At 39.3% G+C, this 18717-nt stretch overlaps 1 long non-coding RNA gene across 2 annotated transcripts in view; it reads left to right on the forward strand.

Moving 5' to 3' along the window:
- The window catches only part of LOC106891007, a 349761-nt gene extending 336229 nt beyond the window's left edge, over window positions 1–13532 (forward strand). For both annotated transcript variants that reach the window (XR_001412611.1, XR_001412610.1), the window contains exon 3: window positions 12672–13532. This is a non-coding gene — a long non-coding RNA (uncharacterized LOC106891007). The remainder of the gene's footprint in view (window positions 1–12671) is intronic.
- The last annotated feature ends 5185 nt before the right edge of the window (window positions 13533–18717 follow it).

Below are 18717 nucleotides of genomic sequence, written 5' to 3' on the forward strand. Positions count from 1 at the left end.
GGTATTAAAGGACAAGAAAGGTCAGAATTTTTAATAATTCAAGAAGGAAATTTGCTGAACTAAAAGATTCTAATTACTGATGGAATAGAGAATTGATCATTTTCTTTCAGGGTAATTTATTCAAATCCAACCTAAGATACTCAATTACAGATACATGCATGTGTGTGTGTGTGTGTGTATGTGTATAACAATTTTTATTCCCCAAGGAATGCTGGGATCTGTAACTATTCATGTGTACAGAACTACTCAAATAAGTATATGTTGGGAAATTAAGGGCCTAAGTCTGTATTTTGTGGAAATTGTTACTATTTGATTTATAATGCAACCTACTGGTATACAGGTACTTTTAGAAAGCGGCAGGGCTAAAATATTGGTGCCAGTAAGGCAGCTGTTAACACAGCTGGAATTAAACAAGAATTTCTCCCCCTTTTCCCAAACAAACATGAAAGCTAACTCTTATCAGCTTGTGTTCAGCAGAAAGCTGGCAGGCTATTGACTACTGACCCTTGTGCTGCCGAATCCTGCCTTGTTACCTCTTCTTCTCTTGTCTGTAGCCACCGCTTGTCCATCTACCTAACTTAACACTGTAACCTCTTTAGAGTAAACATCATCTTTCTCTTATATGTTTGTGCATTAACAGTCCTATTAATAGGGATATTAATGCCCAATAATTAAAGGGGACACAGGTATAGTGTAGTTTGGTTTATTTTTATATTTACTACTATTTTACTAATATTATTGTTAATATAATTATGAATATAAGGAATTTTTATTCAAATATAGCTATCAAAACTGTTTACAGTTCAGTCTCTGTTGAAATGGCTGATTTCTTTCCTCTTTTTATTCTGCTTCAAAGTGTTTTAGGCGCTATGTGAGATTAGAGAAAAAAAAATTAAAAAAAAAAAGGAAGGAAAAGAAGGAAAAGCTGAAACTCCTTAAAGAAAGATTTTTTTTTCAGAAAAATTACTCCATTTTCTTGGGTAAACATGTAAGCTTTTGGCTGATTCTTTTACCTGAATCTCTGAACTACCTGCCAATGAGAAATTGGAGCCAGCCGTTTTCTGCCCTGAACAAGAACAAGCAAAACTGCCATTTCTACTTTAAGTAGGTCTTCTCTGGCTTATTAAAGAGTGTGATCTCTTGTCAGGGCCTGTTACATTTTGAGACAGCATTTCAAAAATTACTTGATCAGTAGATCTCTGTAATTTATAAAGCCACTTTATTTTGTTAGTATAGAAAACTAATATTGCAACAGGGATTATTTTCCTTTCTCACTTGCTACAAACACTGAAACAAAAATGCATCTGCAGCTAAAATAGGTATTTGTATAGACTACACTTTCTTGCTTTTTAGTAGCAACACAGTGGCCTGATAGCTTCTTCATTACAGAGGCATGATCTTTAAAAGTCTGTAGTTTTGAGACATTCTTTTCATCCCAAGCTTAAAGAGGTTTTTACCCCAAAAAACTGGTGTTGAAAAGTTATCTAAACAGGAATCAATTTTCAACATCATTGCAAATATCTTCTGTTCAAAAAGTGACATCCAGCACTGTCATAGAATGTATTGGGTGGAAAATGGGACAAATATTGAATTGACAACATTTGAAAACTACATAAAAAGGAAGAATGAGTAGGATTTCCAAAAAACACCAACAAAACCAGTGATTTTATAATATAATATGAAGTATATTTTATATATATATATAATATTCTAATGGTATGGTAGATCTTGTAATACAGAGTGCAGTTCTGGTCATGTCCCTTTAGAATGGATATGGGGGTCTTCAATTACAAGAATATCTAGATTTCTGTACAAAATATTGATGTGTATTTTCCATTAAAAAAACAATAAAAATGCCTATGGTCAAGCCACAATTGAAAAAAAAAGAGCAAAGGAATTACTGAACATAAATGCCATTTTTCTTCTGTTTTATAATCATATTAGATAAGCGTATATAATGAAATTGAAAGCAATTAATTTAAAGTTAGCGAAAGGAATTCTTCTTTTACATAATCTACAATTAGCTTGTAAATCTCTTTGTCAGAAGCTGTGATTGAAGTTGAGAGGATAAACCAGCCTCTGTGGATTAAGCTGTTTAACATTTCACAAATGAATTAGGTGGGCATTTTTGCACTGTGGGAGTGAGGAGAGAAGAGTTTCCCAAGATGGAAAAAAAATGTTTGAAATACTGTTTCTTGTATCTCCCCTTGAAAACATGTTCCAGGCTTAAGACATGGTTCTAGATTGAGTTAATCACTGTGTCAGTTCTTACATAGCTTTATCAAAAAGTCCTTATTCACAGGAGATAAAGGTATAAAAACCCATTTTATGTGCAATGTCATAAGGGAGATGATGTCATATTTTCAATGATGTTTCATCCATCCGAGTATGCACCTGAATTCTGAGACAATTTTTACCCAATTGGTAAATCAGTTTTTGGGGGAAGGGCCATTTTTAAGACACTTTAGAGAGAACTAATAATCTTTAAACAGACAAATATCATTCCAGGCCTTTGCTCTGAACCAATTATCTTGAGCTAAAATGCTAATTAGACCTGGCTTGCCTATCCAATTAGTGCTTGATTGTATAATCAACGCAGTGCTCTAACAACTCTGAAGAAACATATTGCTATCCACAGCTAAGGAAGAAGAAATCCTAAAATGGCTGAAAGATTACTTCAGATAAGGAAACACATCCAGCTGCTGAGAAAACCAGAGAGATAAAAATATTTGCAAATTCTTACTTACAGCATATACGCATTGTGACACTGAATTAGATGCTGACTCATCTGAGCAACGTCTACTTTGACTGTGGGTGCCATCCATCTCATGAGTCTCTGCTTGCCTTAAGAGGGCAACAGGGGAGATCTGTTGTGACAGGAACATCTTGGTTGGATATGGTAGGCAGCAGAGCAGAGTACCTCTCACAGAAACAGCAACTTACTCCAGCTCTTCTTGCTTCAAAGTAGTATTTAATCTCTTTTGAAATAGTATTCCGTAAGGTAAAGGAAATATCACGCTGAGATTGTCAGCAATATTCCTCACTGCTCAAGTGCCTTCCTTTGAAGAGCCATTAAGATACAATTTTAGCTTCACATTTGCTCTGAAGGGGTAGAAAATAATGAGTGTAAGTTGGGGAAAAAGCCATTTGAATTCCTCGGCGTACACCTTATTTGTATTGCACTTACGGTCGGCCAGCAGCAGCACCCATTTGTTTTTAACTGACACCCGGACCCCGTGTCCTACTGTGTGAGATGAAACACAGCGAGGGAGTAATCACTCCTCTCTCTTACCTGAGGGCAAAACGGCTGGTGCTGCTGCAGAGTGAGTCTCAGGGGGAAAATGAACCAAGCAGCACATTTTGCTGTGTCTGTGCAAGTGTGCATACAATACAGTGGAAACCATGGGCATGATCCAAATCCCATAAAGAAGCCCCTGTGTGTATTCCTGAAAAAGACTTCTCAGATCCATGCTAGCACTTCCCAGCGCAGGAAAATGGCAGTGGTGGAGTGACTGTTGTAGCGCTTCTTCCTTTGTTTCTTCCTAAAATGGAGAGCAGAAAGTTCTCGAGGGATGCAGGGACTGGCTGTAGCTTTCCACCTCTGCAAGGAGGAGGGAAGAAAAAAGTGCAAAGTCTCATCATGCTTGTATGCCTGCTTTGGCTACAGTTGGTGAGACAGCAGAAAATCTCCTCATCTCTCCAAAACCACCAATGGGACATAGTGCAGACAGAAAAGTCACACTGAACATTGCTTTTACAGACAAAAAATACAAAGGGGGAGAGGTGGCTTATGAATTATTTGATATGTATGAGGTGTCTTAAAGCACAGTAGAAGTTAACAAAGATGTTACACATCAGTAAGTTCAACAATTTTGTTGCCGATAACTCTATGATAATTTAGCTTTGCTTATCGCTACCACCTTTTCTGGAATTGAACAGAATGCAACAACTACTTCCCTTTACGTATCCTAAGGGCATAGTAGGGCAGTGCTTGTTGTTCGTAGAATAATGGTCAGAACAGTTTTGCATAACCCATTACAGTCAAAACTCATTTGCAATACTTGTCTCAACTATTTGTGTGGAGTATTTTGGCTCCTACCTGGTTTGCAGAAATTTGGCAGAATTTCAAGACAAGCTTTCAAAGTTTATTTGAACCAACATTATAGGAACTGAAGCTAAGGAAAATCTTTGCATGAATGAAAAATAAAAGAGGCACTTTGGATTCTTATATGATCCATACAGCTGTTTTGCTTTTTCCTTAACAATTTGTGTGAAAAGACAATTAAAAAAATTTTCAATCAGATACATAATTTGTCTCAAATCTGAGAATTTCTCACAATTTCAACTCCGTGTGAAATGTCATAATAGAAAAGCAACCACACCCGTATTGTTATTCAGTGTTAAGGTCTTTGATAGATTCCATTCTTTCATTTAAACTTATCAAAGTTACACCATACTATTTTTGCAGGATAATACTTTTTTTTTTCCTAGTTCATGTATCATATTAGAATTGATTATTCTCATTACCTCATGCTTAGTTTGAATAATAAATAATTCCACAAATAAATGATTCACCGTGGGGTAATCTACATAGGTAATACTGATACCATGCTCCAGGCTGAATCCAGCCCCAGTTCTGCCACTATTATCCAAATGGAGCTCTACGAAATAAAGTGAGATTATCTGTATGCTAATCCAGTAAAATCAAGATGGAAAAATGTGTCTCTTAGACATCAGTATAGATGTATAAGTCATAAAAGATAAGCAAGGTCTAGAGTTTTGTAGGTTACTTCCACAGCTGTATAGATTATTATTTGAAGGAGAGCTGTAGGAGTGCACTCTTTGCTGACACTTGGGAAATACAGTAAATATTTTGCAGAATGCGTCAACTGCTCTCAGCTTTGTTTGTAACACAACTTTTATGAAGTATGTTATTATTAAGGATTAACAACAACATTACCTTTTAATAGGATCATAAATCTTTAATTACAGTTCAATATGGTACCAACTAAAATTGCTTTTGGAATGAAACCTGTTTATTAAATGATATGAATAAGAACTTCTTTCAGAGGTAAAGGAATCATAACTTCTCAGGGAGAAGTTAAGGCATGCAAAACTCCCCCTGACTTCAAAGGGTGCCAGTGTCTGCCCACTGATTAACATGAATTTACCTAGTCTGCCACTACTATTTTTACTACTTTTAATGCCCATTAAAAATTTGGATCCCTCTGTAATTGTTATATTTATATTTGTTCTTTAAATTCACAATGGTGTGAGCTCTAATTATGTAAGAGTTCTCATCCTAGGGAAATGGCTCAACATGACATCTTTTTCTGCTGTCGAAGATCAAGCCAGTGGAGAAGCATTAGGTTGGTGGAGAGATGGTTTTCCTCAAGAAACTGGAGTGTCCCCTGAAACTGTATTTAAAGTACAACTGACATTTCTTACCAGATGAAACATAGATGTCCACTACTGTCACTGCAGCTGCAGTTTCAGCTCCAGCTTAGTTAGCTTACCTGCAATAACCTTTCTAAACACTTTTCTCCTCAGGCTCTGAGGCTGCCTGTGGTAGCAGAGCTGTGCAATGGGAGGTGACTTTGTGCCTCAGTGATGGAGCTCAAACGCTGTAGTGATGGGAAAGTTTTTAAAACATGCAAAACAGCATATTATTGCCTGGAGGGATATTTTAAGTATCTCTCAAAGGTATAATTTCTAGGACCAAACCTTTAGTTCCTGTTGTGCTCAGTTAAGAGGGCAGACAGGAGGAGGAACACAGAGTGGGAGATGTGGGCCAGAAAGCATATCTGCTTCTGAGAGAGTATAATGCAGTTAAATTCTCTCCTGTTAGTTTGGTTTTCAACATTTTAATTTGCTTTGTTTTTCAAAGAGCAGCTGACTTTTATATGGGAATGTTTTTTGGACCGTACCCTTGGTTTACATCCATGAGTGGAAAGGTAATATATCCTACCCACTCCTAAACTTCCATTCAAGGCGATGAGGAAATCTGTGCCAGAGAGAGTGAGCTGCACTAGGAAAATTTTCTTTGCAGCTGTGTCCAGAATGGATGTGTAAAGAGGTAATGCTTCAATTGCAAGGCAAGAGGAAAAGGGGACACTGTTTTCACAGCAAATATTTTCCAGCCCACTGAAGTAAACCCCAGTGTTTCCTTATTAGACTATATGACCCAGGGAATTCTTTCACACTTGCAGCTAGACTGGGCGAAGCAAGTGTTCACATGCATTTGGTGAAGCTGCATCACAACAGCTGCTGGTTTAAGCAGTCCTTTCTGCTCTTGGTAAGTATAAAGGACTATTGGCAAGCAAGATTGGTATTGGTCCCAAGGCTCTTCCACAGGCTGACAATTAAAAGATAAAATTAAGGTGATTTTGCAAGTGAAACTGAATTTAAACTAATTTAAAGGTAACACTGATACTAACTTCTCACTCTGCAATTCTCCAAATACATGTAGATACAACTGAACAGTCCTTGACTATTGTACTTGCTCTGTCCTTCAGAAATAACTTTTGTCCCATGGTCTAGAAGCAGTCGTAACATTGCCATTGGTTAGCTGGCAAACTTGCAAGTTTGAATGTTTTTGCAGTAATAATTCAACAGGCATTTTGCTTCCCACAGTTACTGAGTCTCACAGCACGTGGTGAATATTTCCAAAGTGGATACAATGGCTACATTATCTAGTGGCACAGACTGAGGAATGCACTTGTAGAGTGAAATGACACTGAGGATGCCACATTTTAGGCTTATTCTGTTTTTAATTCAGACTGCCTTGCATGTGCTGGACACCCATTTGAAATTGTGGTACATTATGGGTGCTGCTGGTGTGCATCTTCTGTGGTAGTTCTACCCAAAATAAAAACACAGTTAATGTGAGAGCTGGAGTAATGTGGTAGTGCCACAATGCAGACAAACAGCAATATCACAGGGCTGGGGAGGAGGATGAAATAAAGGTTGCCTAAAAATCTTTTAATTTAAAACAGCAAACAGTGTTACGCATAAATTAAAACATTATGGTTTATTGCAGATAAAAGGACTGGAGTTGGATGACTGAATAGTGCATTCCCAAGAGCAGTAAATTTGGATATTTAATAAAAAAAACAGATTTAAAGAATTTTTCAGTTTTACCCTAGCTTAGCTCTGTTTAGCTTCAGAATTACCGGTAGACACTAATTTTTAACACCAGCATATGTTGGGCATATAGGCAAAACCTTATAACTTACTTGAGTTTTTGCAATTTATTTTCACAGCCGATTCACTTTGGCAATCCAGCTTGTGATTTTGGTTTTTAACATGCTTTATGGAAAAATATAGGTAGCTTAAAGTGACAAGAAAAAACATTCAGGAGGGTTTGCATTTTTCTTTTCATAATATATTGCTAACTTATTAGATTATGTTCACAAACGAATGCCACAAATAATTTGCCTAAATTTGTGAAATGCTCATATAACAAATTTCAGATTAACATTTTTTTTGTATACCAAACCTTCATACCAGCGTAAGCAATTAATTTAATATTTCCTTAGCCTGCACTATCTTGCTGACACATTTTTTTCCTAACAATTATTTTTGAAAAAATGATGTGGGTGGTTTTTGGTTGTTTGGGGGGTTTTTTTGGTGTGCGTAGGGTTAGTTTTTTATTTGTGCTAGACTCCCTTCTGAGTGTGTTTTATAATGTCAAAGAGACTGAGAGGGCATTTCTCACTCCATTTCCTTGGGCTATAACTTACCACAGGATTGTAGATGTATGTGAACTATAACAATGGGAGATATTGATATTACTGGGTATACTGAATAAAAGACAGCTAACTGAAACTCAAAGCCTATTGGAACACATACCATTTATGTTTTAATTAGACAATTTGAAAGGGCTATATTTCTATTTCTTCATTAACTTTTTTTTATTCACAAGGATTAATTGTACAGGGCAAATAAAATAAACTATCTTGTAAAGAAGTGAAAAAAAGTAATCTGTGTACAATATATATTTGCAAAGTCAGCAGCCCAGTTACAGTGATAATTTTATGCTGGCAGCTAACATCTGGCATACTGACCTCACGAACTGACAAAAAATCTGCATGTAAAACATACATTCAACTGATTCTGGGGAAAAAGTCAGGAAAGTTTGTGCTTACCACACAAAACTGTCCTGTGTGCATATGTCGGAGGGTTGACATTTCCCTGGCAAAGCCCAGGAGAGCACATCTCATTGGGAAGGCAGGATGTCTCTGGAGACAGAGAGTTCCCCTGATCTCCCTGCTTCCCATGGGCAGCCCCAAAGCTGCTGCCCCTCACTAATGGTTGGGGGGGTGTGCTCTCGCCCCTTCAGAGCTGGAAACATTCAGCTCCATTGTCACAAAGCCTCTTTTTTTTCTTCCACTTGCCAGCTTATGCAGCTGCCTCTTTCTGCTTCAGTATGCTTTTCTGCAGACGCCTGGGCCAGAGAGCTGATGACCTGTGCTTTCCCAGGAAAGCCCTCCCGTACTTTCTCGGAGATGAAATTCAGGCACACAAAAGTAAAATTTTGAGCTCTAGGCAATGGCTTCCACCAAAAAGTACTTGTGGCTATGATATTATTGTGTTTTCTGTACGATGGGAAATGTTTTAAAGCAAACATTAGCTGTAGCCTGGGAGCCCACAGCATCCTATTCATCCTGCTGGATTCCTTGTCTCATCCTACCCTAACCCTTTTTACCAGAGTTTTGATTTCTCCCCATTTTTTAGCAATTTGCTGACACAATATCACTAGGAATTCTCCCTTGTCCTCCATAGAAAATGAAATCAGGTTTTGTGTGAGTGTTTTGGACCTTATGGCTTTTTATTCGGTGCTCTTACTGCACAATATTGTGCTACTGTACCAGGAGGATATAACACTACTATTTCACTTCCAGCCACGGGGAGACTCCTTTTTCTTTGAAAACAGCTCCTTTTCAAGATTCTCAGCTACAGGAATTATAGCAGCTATTAGGAGGCCCTGACCATAATGTGAATGCTTAGGCCCTAAAGGGGCAGCATGTTTTAACCTGCAAGTGGGTACTCAGAGGCTTGGAAGACAGCACAGCATCTCAACAGAGCCATCCTAATTAGAAAGAGCCAAGAGTTTTCCACTCCATTTGAACTATCATTTTTCACCTGCTTATTTGGAGGGGACAAATCCAGCTATTCTTCCTCCCTTCAAAACTGAGACATTCACTGGATGGTGTTACTACCAGAGCAGGACAGAGGTTTCCACTCTTAGCAGAGAGTAGAAGTAGAAAATTAAGCTTATCAGTTTCATTAGGGGAAGTTGTATTTGGGGGAATTATTTCAAGGTTTTTGTCAGAGGTGTGTTTTAAAGATTTCTTATGTTTCTAATTAAGAAGCAACAAATATCCAAAGCTCACGAGCTGATACAACAGTATAATGAAAATATAGCCAACCTTATAAAGAGATACTAGTATATTCTTTCAACAACAAATGAAGCTGTGTTGGAAATGGTGGGCACAGAATGAGTAAGGAGCCAAAGTCATATGAAAATAACATAAAATTATACTTGCTCTCACATCTCCTTGAGTTACAATCTCATCATGATTTCAAGGCTAAGTCAGGCTTTACCTTGTTAGTAGCTTGATAGGTGAGCTGATAAGGGAAACCCATCGCATCTGTAGAAAGTGGTATGTACTTACACAAAAGTAATCAGTGCTGCCATTCCCTTGCCCTCCACACCCCAAATCAGTGCTGCACCTTACCTTTGCTATTCAGCTTGAGTGTTTTGGGCTGCCAGAGGGTGACACTGCAACCAGATCCTGGCTCCTAACACTGATTAACTTTCCCACAGCAGGTTTCACCAAAGAGGCCTATTAATCAGAGGTGCCCTGTTCACATTCTAAACTGGATAATTAAATTTTCCCTGCCTACATTACCTTTGTAATTTCAGTTACTTTACAGGTGGTTTTTTTCCTTCTTTTGCTGTTAGTACACATGATTTCCTGAAATGGTGTGCAATATTTCTTTGCTTTCATACATGTGTCCACTGCAGATACATCTGTATTTGAACCATGGTAATTCTGCCTCACGTAACATTTGTATAGCCCTTGCAGACACTTTAGGAAGGGATGAATATATCTGTTTCCTTGGTGATATAACAGCAATTCATGATATATCATCTTTCACTGTACTTTAAAATAAATATGCCTGCATTTTTTATGCACTTGGAAATGCATAAGAGCCACATCATTTATGAAGGCATTGCCCTCAGCATAGAAGACCTAGAGACCTGGAGAACATCCTTCAGTTCTTTTCCATGCCACTGCCTAATCAGTACACGGATGGCAGGAAACTGCCTCTCTGATAAGAGAGGGTGCAGGCCCTGAATATTTCGTTCTGGGATACAACACATCTTTTAAGCTGGCTTTTCTCCATTACTCAAAAAAAAGGTTGAACCTGTAACTAAGTTCATCAGAGCTATCCAGAAACATGGGCATAAATTCCAAACAGTCAAATAAAACTTCACACATCAAATGAGAACACAGAGCAGAAAGACTTGATTCAAGGCATACTGATGCAGGTTGTTGCACTGATGTAATTTCCATCCCTCAGAAAGGTTAAAAGGAAGAAATAATATAAAAAACCCCTTTAACTAAGCCTATCATTGAGATCAGTACCTGGAGCATATTGATTCGGTGCCGCTACTCCAGAGGAAGGCAGGGGTTCTTGCATTTACTGTAGTAGTAATAAGGTAAAGTTGTACTTCTCAATTATGTTCCACTCCAAACACAAACACTGAATCAATATTCAAGGCTGCTGTTTCCAACCGGAAAAGTCCACAGCAGGAGAAGTTGGGGAATGAATTGCTCTGCTCACGTAGATTTTAGCACATACACTATGGGAATATGTTAGTTCTGTGCTTTTTACCCAGGCATTGCGAGAGGGTTCTTAGACTTTGATGTGTTCAGGTTTTACTTGTAAGGATAGTTCAGACGCTGCTGTGAGATTACCACTGCTGGGAACCTAAAGGGAATCTGGATACTGAATTTTAATGTAGTAGTACAGTGAGACCTTTTTAGTGCAACATCTCCCCTCACAAAGCAGCAGAGCTGCCAGCACAGGAGGGCAGCTGGGGCAGGTCTGCAGCAGCCTAACAACAGTAAGGGGGGCTAGAGACCTTTCATTACCTTGTTAACTTCCGTCACTTGGTAAGTGTAAGGAGGAGAGTGGCCAGAGAAAGGAAGAGTTGATATAAGGAAGGGGAGGGGAAGAGAACAGAAGTCATAGGAGAAACAAATATTGCTTTTTTCTTGGGATCTTAAACAGCTTTTGATGTCTGGTAGAGCAATACATAAAACTAGCAATTTTCATAATTAAAAATATTAATATATTAGAACTTGTGCAATAAAATATGTTTTCATATCTGAAATAGCATTCATATCTAAACTTGTTTTCAACAGAGATGCAACACAAAATTTGGGTCCAATGCGAGTCCTTGTGTAACTATGTATTTAGGTCAGATGAAGTGATTCAGGTGTAATGCTGTGCTTGGTGTAAGTAACTCTGGCCTCTCTCTCTGCCCCATCCTCCCTCTCCCCTCCTCTGTGGATTTCAGTGAGAAAAGATTTTGTCTGAATAGGAGTGAGTGTCAATATCCTCTTAATATCACCATTTATCTAGCCCTGCCTGTGACAATAGCTGGCTGTTGGCATAATGTTTATAGAGACCATGAGATGGGCTAGAAAGCAGGACAATACCATTGGCCTTGCTGTTGCCCAGAGTCCAATAAAGCTCTATCCCTGAGTGGGGGAACTAATCAGAAATAGAAATTAGTCTGATTTTCCTGCTGACTTGTAGTTACTTACTGTTAGCGGTCACTACTCTTGGGGATGTTATTATGCAAAGCATTAATTTTCTTAATGCGCTTTGTATGGTGGTGCTGTTAATGAGTGTTGTCAGTGACTCACCGTGAGCCTGCAGTCATACTCTTTTGCTCCCTCTCACATTTCTCAGTGTCATTTCATCATAGCCAATACCCACGTGTTGAGGTCAGCTCTTCCAGGCACTCTGAAGTCTTGGCAGTGCCAGTGTTAGCACACGGCAACATCAAGATTCATGGTTTAGGGCATAAAGGCATAGTGTTCAAGCCATGCTTCGATCCTCATTCATTCAGATGCTGACCATGAAGTGTGGACACAGAAATGCTGACTGTTCCTGTGCACGGGGTTTTGGTCCACTCTGAAAGAGCACACTGCAACTATCATCCCAGCCATGAGTGCAAAACGGCTGGTCAGTACAATTACTCTCATAGGCACTTTTCATACTTGCCTTTGCCACTATACAAAATGTAATTTTCCTTAATGTCACTGTGCTAGTACATTATCATCCACTTTTATGCCCTTTCATGCTGCTGAAATGGTGAGAAAAACGTACAGGAGCAGGAAATTAGGAATCTCAGAGTGTTTTGTGAGTTAAGGGCTAGCGTCTTAATGATTACAATAGTCTACTTTTCTGGCTTCCAGCAAAAATTAAGTCCAAGTAAATACAAAGGGACATTGTTGCTTTTTGCTTGATTCTTTGCTTGATGGTCTTTGCTTGATTTTTAACACTGTAGGCTTTATTCTAAACATCTATTAATGTCACTGCTACAGAGAGGTTCCACTGAATCCTGTTCCTCTTTGTTTTTATTGCAGATTGAACATCACAGAAAGCTACAGAAACTGCACCCAGGACTTTTCAAAGTGGTGTGCTCACAGCTGTGCGGCTGGAAATGCTTCCTTCACCGACTGAAATATTTGCTTGGCTCAGCAGCCCCAGGCACCTCATGGTTGAGCTGCATTTCTCACACTTCTAGTCGAGCCTCACCCACGGGGATCAGCAGGGCACCTGAGGGTCTGTATCATCGGGGTAACACAAATCTTGTCGTCCCTTTACCAGTGAAGACATCATCCCCTGGCATTCCCACTGAAATTCCCACTGAGGTTTCAGTTAGCCGGCTTTTATATCCAAAACCTTCCCCAAGAACCGGGTGTACAAGAACAAGGACAGGACAATAGGAAATGGCCTCATGTTGCACCAGAGGAGCTTTCGATTGGATATTAGGAAAAATTTTTATGCTGAAACGGTTATTAAGCATTGGAATGGGCTGGCCAGGGAAGTGGTTGAGGCACCATCCCTGGAGGTGTTCAAAAGACAGGTAGACAGTGCATAGAGCCAGGGTTTAGTGATGGTTTTTGTCAGTATTGGGTTGATGGTTGGACTTGATGATCTGAACGGCCCCTTCCAACCAAGGTAATTCTACGATTCTATCATTTCATGCCTCAATGCTCTGGCACGGACATGATAGCTGCACTTTAATGTTTGAATGGTTGTAGCATCTTACAAGCTTTTTTTTTTTTTAAAAAAATAAATTAAAATTACACCGAACATGTAATTAACATCCCTACCACATGAACCTTTACTTCTTTGTGGTTTTTTTTTTTACTTTTTTTTTGTTGTTGTTGTTCCTGTGGGGGACCTCACAGACCTCCAGGGAGGTTTTATGCCAAAGTCTTAGACAGAACTAGCGGGGCAGGAGATACTCACTCCAGTCGGGCCGGCGAGGCGGCGGCAGCACCGGCGGCCCGCCCTGAGGTGAGCCCGAGGCAGGGGCGCGAGGCCGCCGCACAGAGGCGCGTCACCCAGCTCAGCGACCCCCCGCCCCATAGCCCCAGCCACAACCAGGAAGTCCGCGGCAACCAATCAGGGCGCGGAGGGGGCGTGGCCAGGAGCCGCGCGGAGATTTAAAGGCGGTCAGGGCAGCCCCTCAGCTAGTCGGCGGGGCGGGGCCTCTGTGGAGCGCGGCGCATGACCGGTGAGTGTGGGGAAGGGGAAGGGGGAGAGCAGAGAGGATTAGAAAGAGAACATCCCAGATGGTATCCACTCGGCCTGCACACACAGTCAAAATGTATAAAGCAACCTAAATTGGCCTGCTGCCGAGATGTGCAGCTGTCCAGGTGAGGGGCTGCATGGAATGGCAAAAAAATAGGGCAAAAAGTCTTGGTTTGATGAAAATGTCTTCTTCTAGAGAAGTGTCCAGTCTTGACATGATGAAGTAAAGCAAGACTCTTGGTAGACTGTTCCAGCAGTCTCACCATATGCGTATTATTAGTGTATAATCTCTATGTCTTCACTTCAACCTGTTGGTTATTTTTTGACAATTTGACAACTGTTAGTTATAGACCTCTTAATAATCAGTATTTTCTTTCATGCATACATCAGTAAAATTGCCCCTTCCCCTCTGCAAAAAAAAAAAAAAACCCTACCACATTTCTTGGTGAACTAAACAGGCCGAACTCTTTCAATTCTTCTTCCATCTGAAAGTTTCCAAAACTACAAATCATACCTGCTGTGATGATCCTCATTCAGACTTTGCTGCTGCTTCCCTCACACACATGATTCTACAAATACAGACAGCAGAGATGGAGATAAGCTCCGGTTTTGCTTTGTCAAAGTCATTGTATACAACTAACATGGCTTTCGAATCTCACTTGCAACCATTTAAAATAAAGAGAGAAACTCCTCTCCTTTATTTTGCTGTGTGTTGCAAAATTCACATATTGATTTTACTGGACACCAAGCAGTGGAAACTTATAAAGTGCAGGAGGCTTCTGCAACTCCATCAATTGAAGAGTAAGATGCACATGCATACAGGCCTGCTACAGTTTTGAGGAAAGAATGTCAATGCCAGTTAAAGGCAGCTCTCGAAGCATTCATAGCAAAGGCACTCTTAAGCTGCAAAAATTCAAATCAAGTTCTATAACACCCTAAGGAGAGCTTAGGATAGTTAATGTAGGAATTTGTAGCTATTCTTCAAAACTCTGGAATTTAAAAAGCTCCTAAAATTCAGATCTAGGCTTTTGGCTTAGGTTTTACTCTATTTCGCACAGAGCTGTGAATGTTATGTCTTGCGCCACCCTCCTCCAGATCTTCTCCGCGTTTTCCTTTCCTTAGACCAGATACAGAATTTCTTCAATGAAAATAAACAGTTCACTAAAAATACCAACTGTGGAAATGGAACACCTGTTTATTGCTCTAATATGACATTCCAGTATAAATATGAAATCAATTTTTTTAGTGGTATTAAAGCACAGAGCAAGAAAAAAATGTACTTTGATCTTGGGTCTTGCTTACACTGGACCTGAACGCTAACTAATTTCACATGAAGAACATGCTGTTAGGTTAACCAAGCATATTAAAGGCAAAAACCAATACCAAACAATCCTTAGGTAGACCTATTTATACTATATTTTGCTTACCTTACCTTACATATTTTCAGTCTCCAAGCACTTCCTAAATAATTCTGGTTTATTGCTCACTCTGTATTACAGTCTCTTAATTTCGTGGGCTAACCTGTTTAAACCTGTGTAAATTCAACTTTGGGAGGAGAACCTCTTAATACTCTGTGGCTACATAGTTTACTATAACTAACTTTACAAGTTCAGAAAATGGTGGGAGACCACCCTGACAATTCTTGGAAAACAATATAACCTATTTGCTTTTTTTGAAATTACCTGAAGACCCAAATATTGGAGTAGATGTAACCTGGAGAGGATCCAATGTGACAACTACCCTATTCCTCTGGAAGTAATGCTAGGTAATTCTCTCTCTCTAGCTGGGAGGTATTTGAGATGGGAATCATTAAGATATAAAACAAACCTTATAACTCTGTGAATGTGGCTGTCTCCAGAACAGTTTATAATATACTATAATAATATCTAGTCAAATGCCTACCTGTCAGAAAAATAAGCACCCTTTGCTTAACAGGTAACTAATAAGAAAATTATTAAAATCTCATGAGAAAATAAAACTGATCCTGTGGAAAACAGTAGGGTCAAACCCTAAAAAATGCTGACCACCTTGAGGAAAAAAACCAAAACGCCACTTTAGAGCAATGCTGATTTTGATTTTGCTAAGCCCCATATGTGTCTCTATGGCTTTCAGTTGTTCACCTTCCCAAGCTATTGGCGCAGTGGTAGCAGCCAGCATCAGGGAAGGTTTGGTAGCTGAACAGATGAGCCTCAGCCACCCATAATGGTTGGGCAGTAGTGTACTGGGGTGGGTTGTGTGTGTCGAACGCATCCTTCTTGTCCAATTGCTACCTCCAGCAGGGAGTTGGCTTGACTGGGGGATGCTTTTTGCTCCATAAAAATGAGCAACTAAATTCTCTTCTAGTTAGTCTGACAGTAAATTAACCACAAATATTTTTAGATGTGGAAATGAAATAAAGAAATGTATCTTGATTTTGGGGGTATTTTTCTTTAGGACTATGTTGGCATGGACTTTGCTAAAAAGAATATTCTACATATTCTTTCCTTAAGAATTCTCCTTCTAACTTCTAATTAATTTTGCACATTCTCTGAGACATACTTTCACCTTCCAGAAAATCCATTTCCTCTGATTTGTATCAATGGTACATTTGCTGCTCCTTGAGATTTCTCACTCCTAATTCATGAATCCATTAAAAGGCTTTCCTTTGAAAAGTAGCCCCCACTGCTGTGTCAATTATTTTCCAGTGTTGGTGCTGGCAAGTAGAACTTGTGACTTTCCTGAGCAATTAACCTGGCAGTTATCAATAGCAAACACTGAGTACTGTAACAAAATGCCACCGAGTTGGGAGCCATAAGGCAATGGATTGCACAATAGAGCTAAAGGAAAATGTAATTGTTAAAATGGTTAGCCCATCTGACTTTGAACCTGTAGCAGATGTCATGTTCAAGTAATGGATTTGGAAAGCTCAGTCTCCCACCCTCCTGTGTTCTGGACCCTGTGGAAGAGCAGTAATGCATATGTATAGGTGTGTGTATATTTAAACCAGGAATGGCAAGCAGACTGTAACACCCTTCTGTATGATTGGGTTTCTTTAAAATGTGTGGATCATTGCGTGGAAACAGAAGTCTTTTAAATCAAAATCAAACTCGGGTGATAAATCACAGTTATTTTACAGCAATCCTTACATGGATAGAGTGACATTTGTGCTCAAATCTGCCCTGCTTGGAGCTCAGTGCTCCATTTCATATAAGCAGGCTCAGTGATTTTATTGAGAGTTCTTACAACTGTGCCCAGCCTGCCTTTTTCTCTGTGAGCTTCCCTATAGCGTGCTGTGCCTGAGCTGCTCCAGACACCAGGCAGGCAGTGCTAAGGTGCTGCTTTATGTACTCATCATGCAGGAGCTGGTCCTGAGAGGGCTCAGTGCCACAGTGCAACATCCACCTGTGTTGTACTACTGTGCTTGTACAGCCATTGCTTATTGCAGTGTTTGAAACAATTGTCTCTTTCTTCCCCTTTCCCTGCACCCCAATGTGACTTCTCTGAAATCAGACAGTTTACTGTGGCTCCCCAAGCTCTGTGCCTGGGCTGGGCAGGGTATGTGCTGCACTGAAGATGAGAACCAGACCCTAGATCAGTTAACTCGGTAATAAAGCATTCAGAGGGTTTACATCCGAACTGCTGTTTGTGTGTGTGTGCCAAATCACTGTCTACAGTAGATCACATTGTTTTGCATCTTAATTAGAGGGCAAGTCTTTTAGTGTGTAATAAAATGTTACTTTGTAATTGAATGCAAATACTGGCAATTGTTTTCTACCATCTATGCCATTGAAGAATGGTTAATTATCTGATTTAACTCCAATTCCTTATGATGGCAGTTGACAGGGACAGGTACTGGATATCTGAGACTGGTCCAGGATTCTGAAATTGTCCATCTCAAAACGTGATTGGACTTGGTTTGTGCTAAAGAACATCTGAAGGTTATTATTACTTGTATGAGGTATAGACAAGCCTGCATTTAATGCTGTACTATATGCTTTGTGAAGTGTAACAGCACTAAAGTTATACGTTAGCTCTATGAAATGGAAGTGTTCTTGCATATTACATTAATGTCAGTTAATAGGGAATTAGTGCCACCTAATGTAAAAATGTAACCTAAGTGTCTCTGATAGTATAAGGGAAGGCTTTCTCATTCTCTCTTCCATTTGCAATAAACATTAATGAAATAAAAATAACCATGGGTTATGAAGCTGTTAAATATTATATATTCCTATACTATTAAACGTCATCTATTCCTATTACATAAACTTTATTTTTGCTTAGTAACAACTACTCTGTTTTATTCTGAGAGATTAGCAATTTCATAATACTCTAAAGGATTAATTGCAGTAATGAGATACTTCCCTGTCACAGTCTTATGTAAACTATAATTATTTTGGCCCCAGTTCTGAAAACGTGTATGCAAGTTCTTAATTGCACTCAGGTGAGGAGAATTAAGTGCATGTATAAATGTTAATGTGAGCAGAAGCTAGTTCCTATGTGTATCCTTTTTACCTTTTACTAAAGGTACAAGTCTGTATTCCAAAGATGATTCAGTCTCTCTGGCTGTTTTATAGAAGAAAAATAATCCTTTAAAAAAGATTAGCGAGAGCAAAGATAAATATAGTGAAGGAGTGCTCTGGTTCCCCAGTAATTACCTATCAGGTATCTTCTATCTAAACTGAATTTCCCAAAAGAGAGAGCAAAAAGAAAGGAATCATTAATTAAAAAAAAACACCCGAAATGTTACGGTATCACCCAGAAGCCTCTTTCCTTTCTCACACACTAGCCTTCTTGTATGTTGGCTGCAAGCATTCTCCAGCTTTCAATTACTCACGGGGACTAAGGTATATGGCAAAGCCTGAACGTTGAATGCTTAGCCCAGCCTGTGTG

This window comes from Calidris pugnax, unplaced genomic scaffold, assembly GCF_001431845.1.
Source record: "Calidris pugnax isolate Ruff unplaced genomic scaffold, ASM143184v1 scaffold95, whole genome shotgun sequence".
In the NCBI taxonomy this organism is placed as follows: domain Eukaryota; kingdom Metazoa; phylum Chordata; class Aves; order Charadriiformes; family Scolopacidae; genus Calidris; species Calidris pugnax.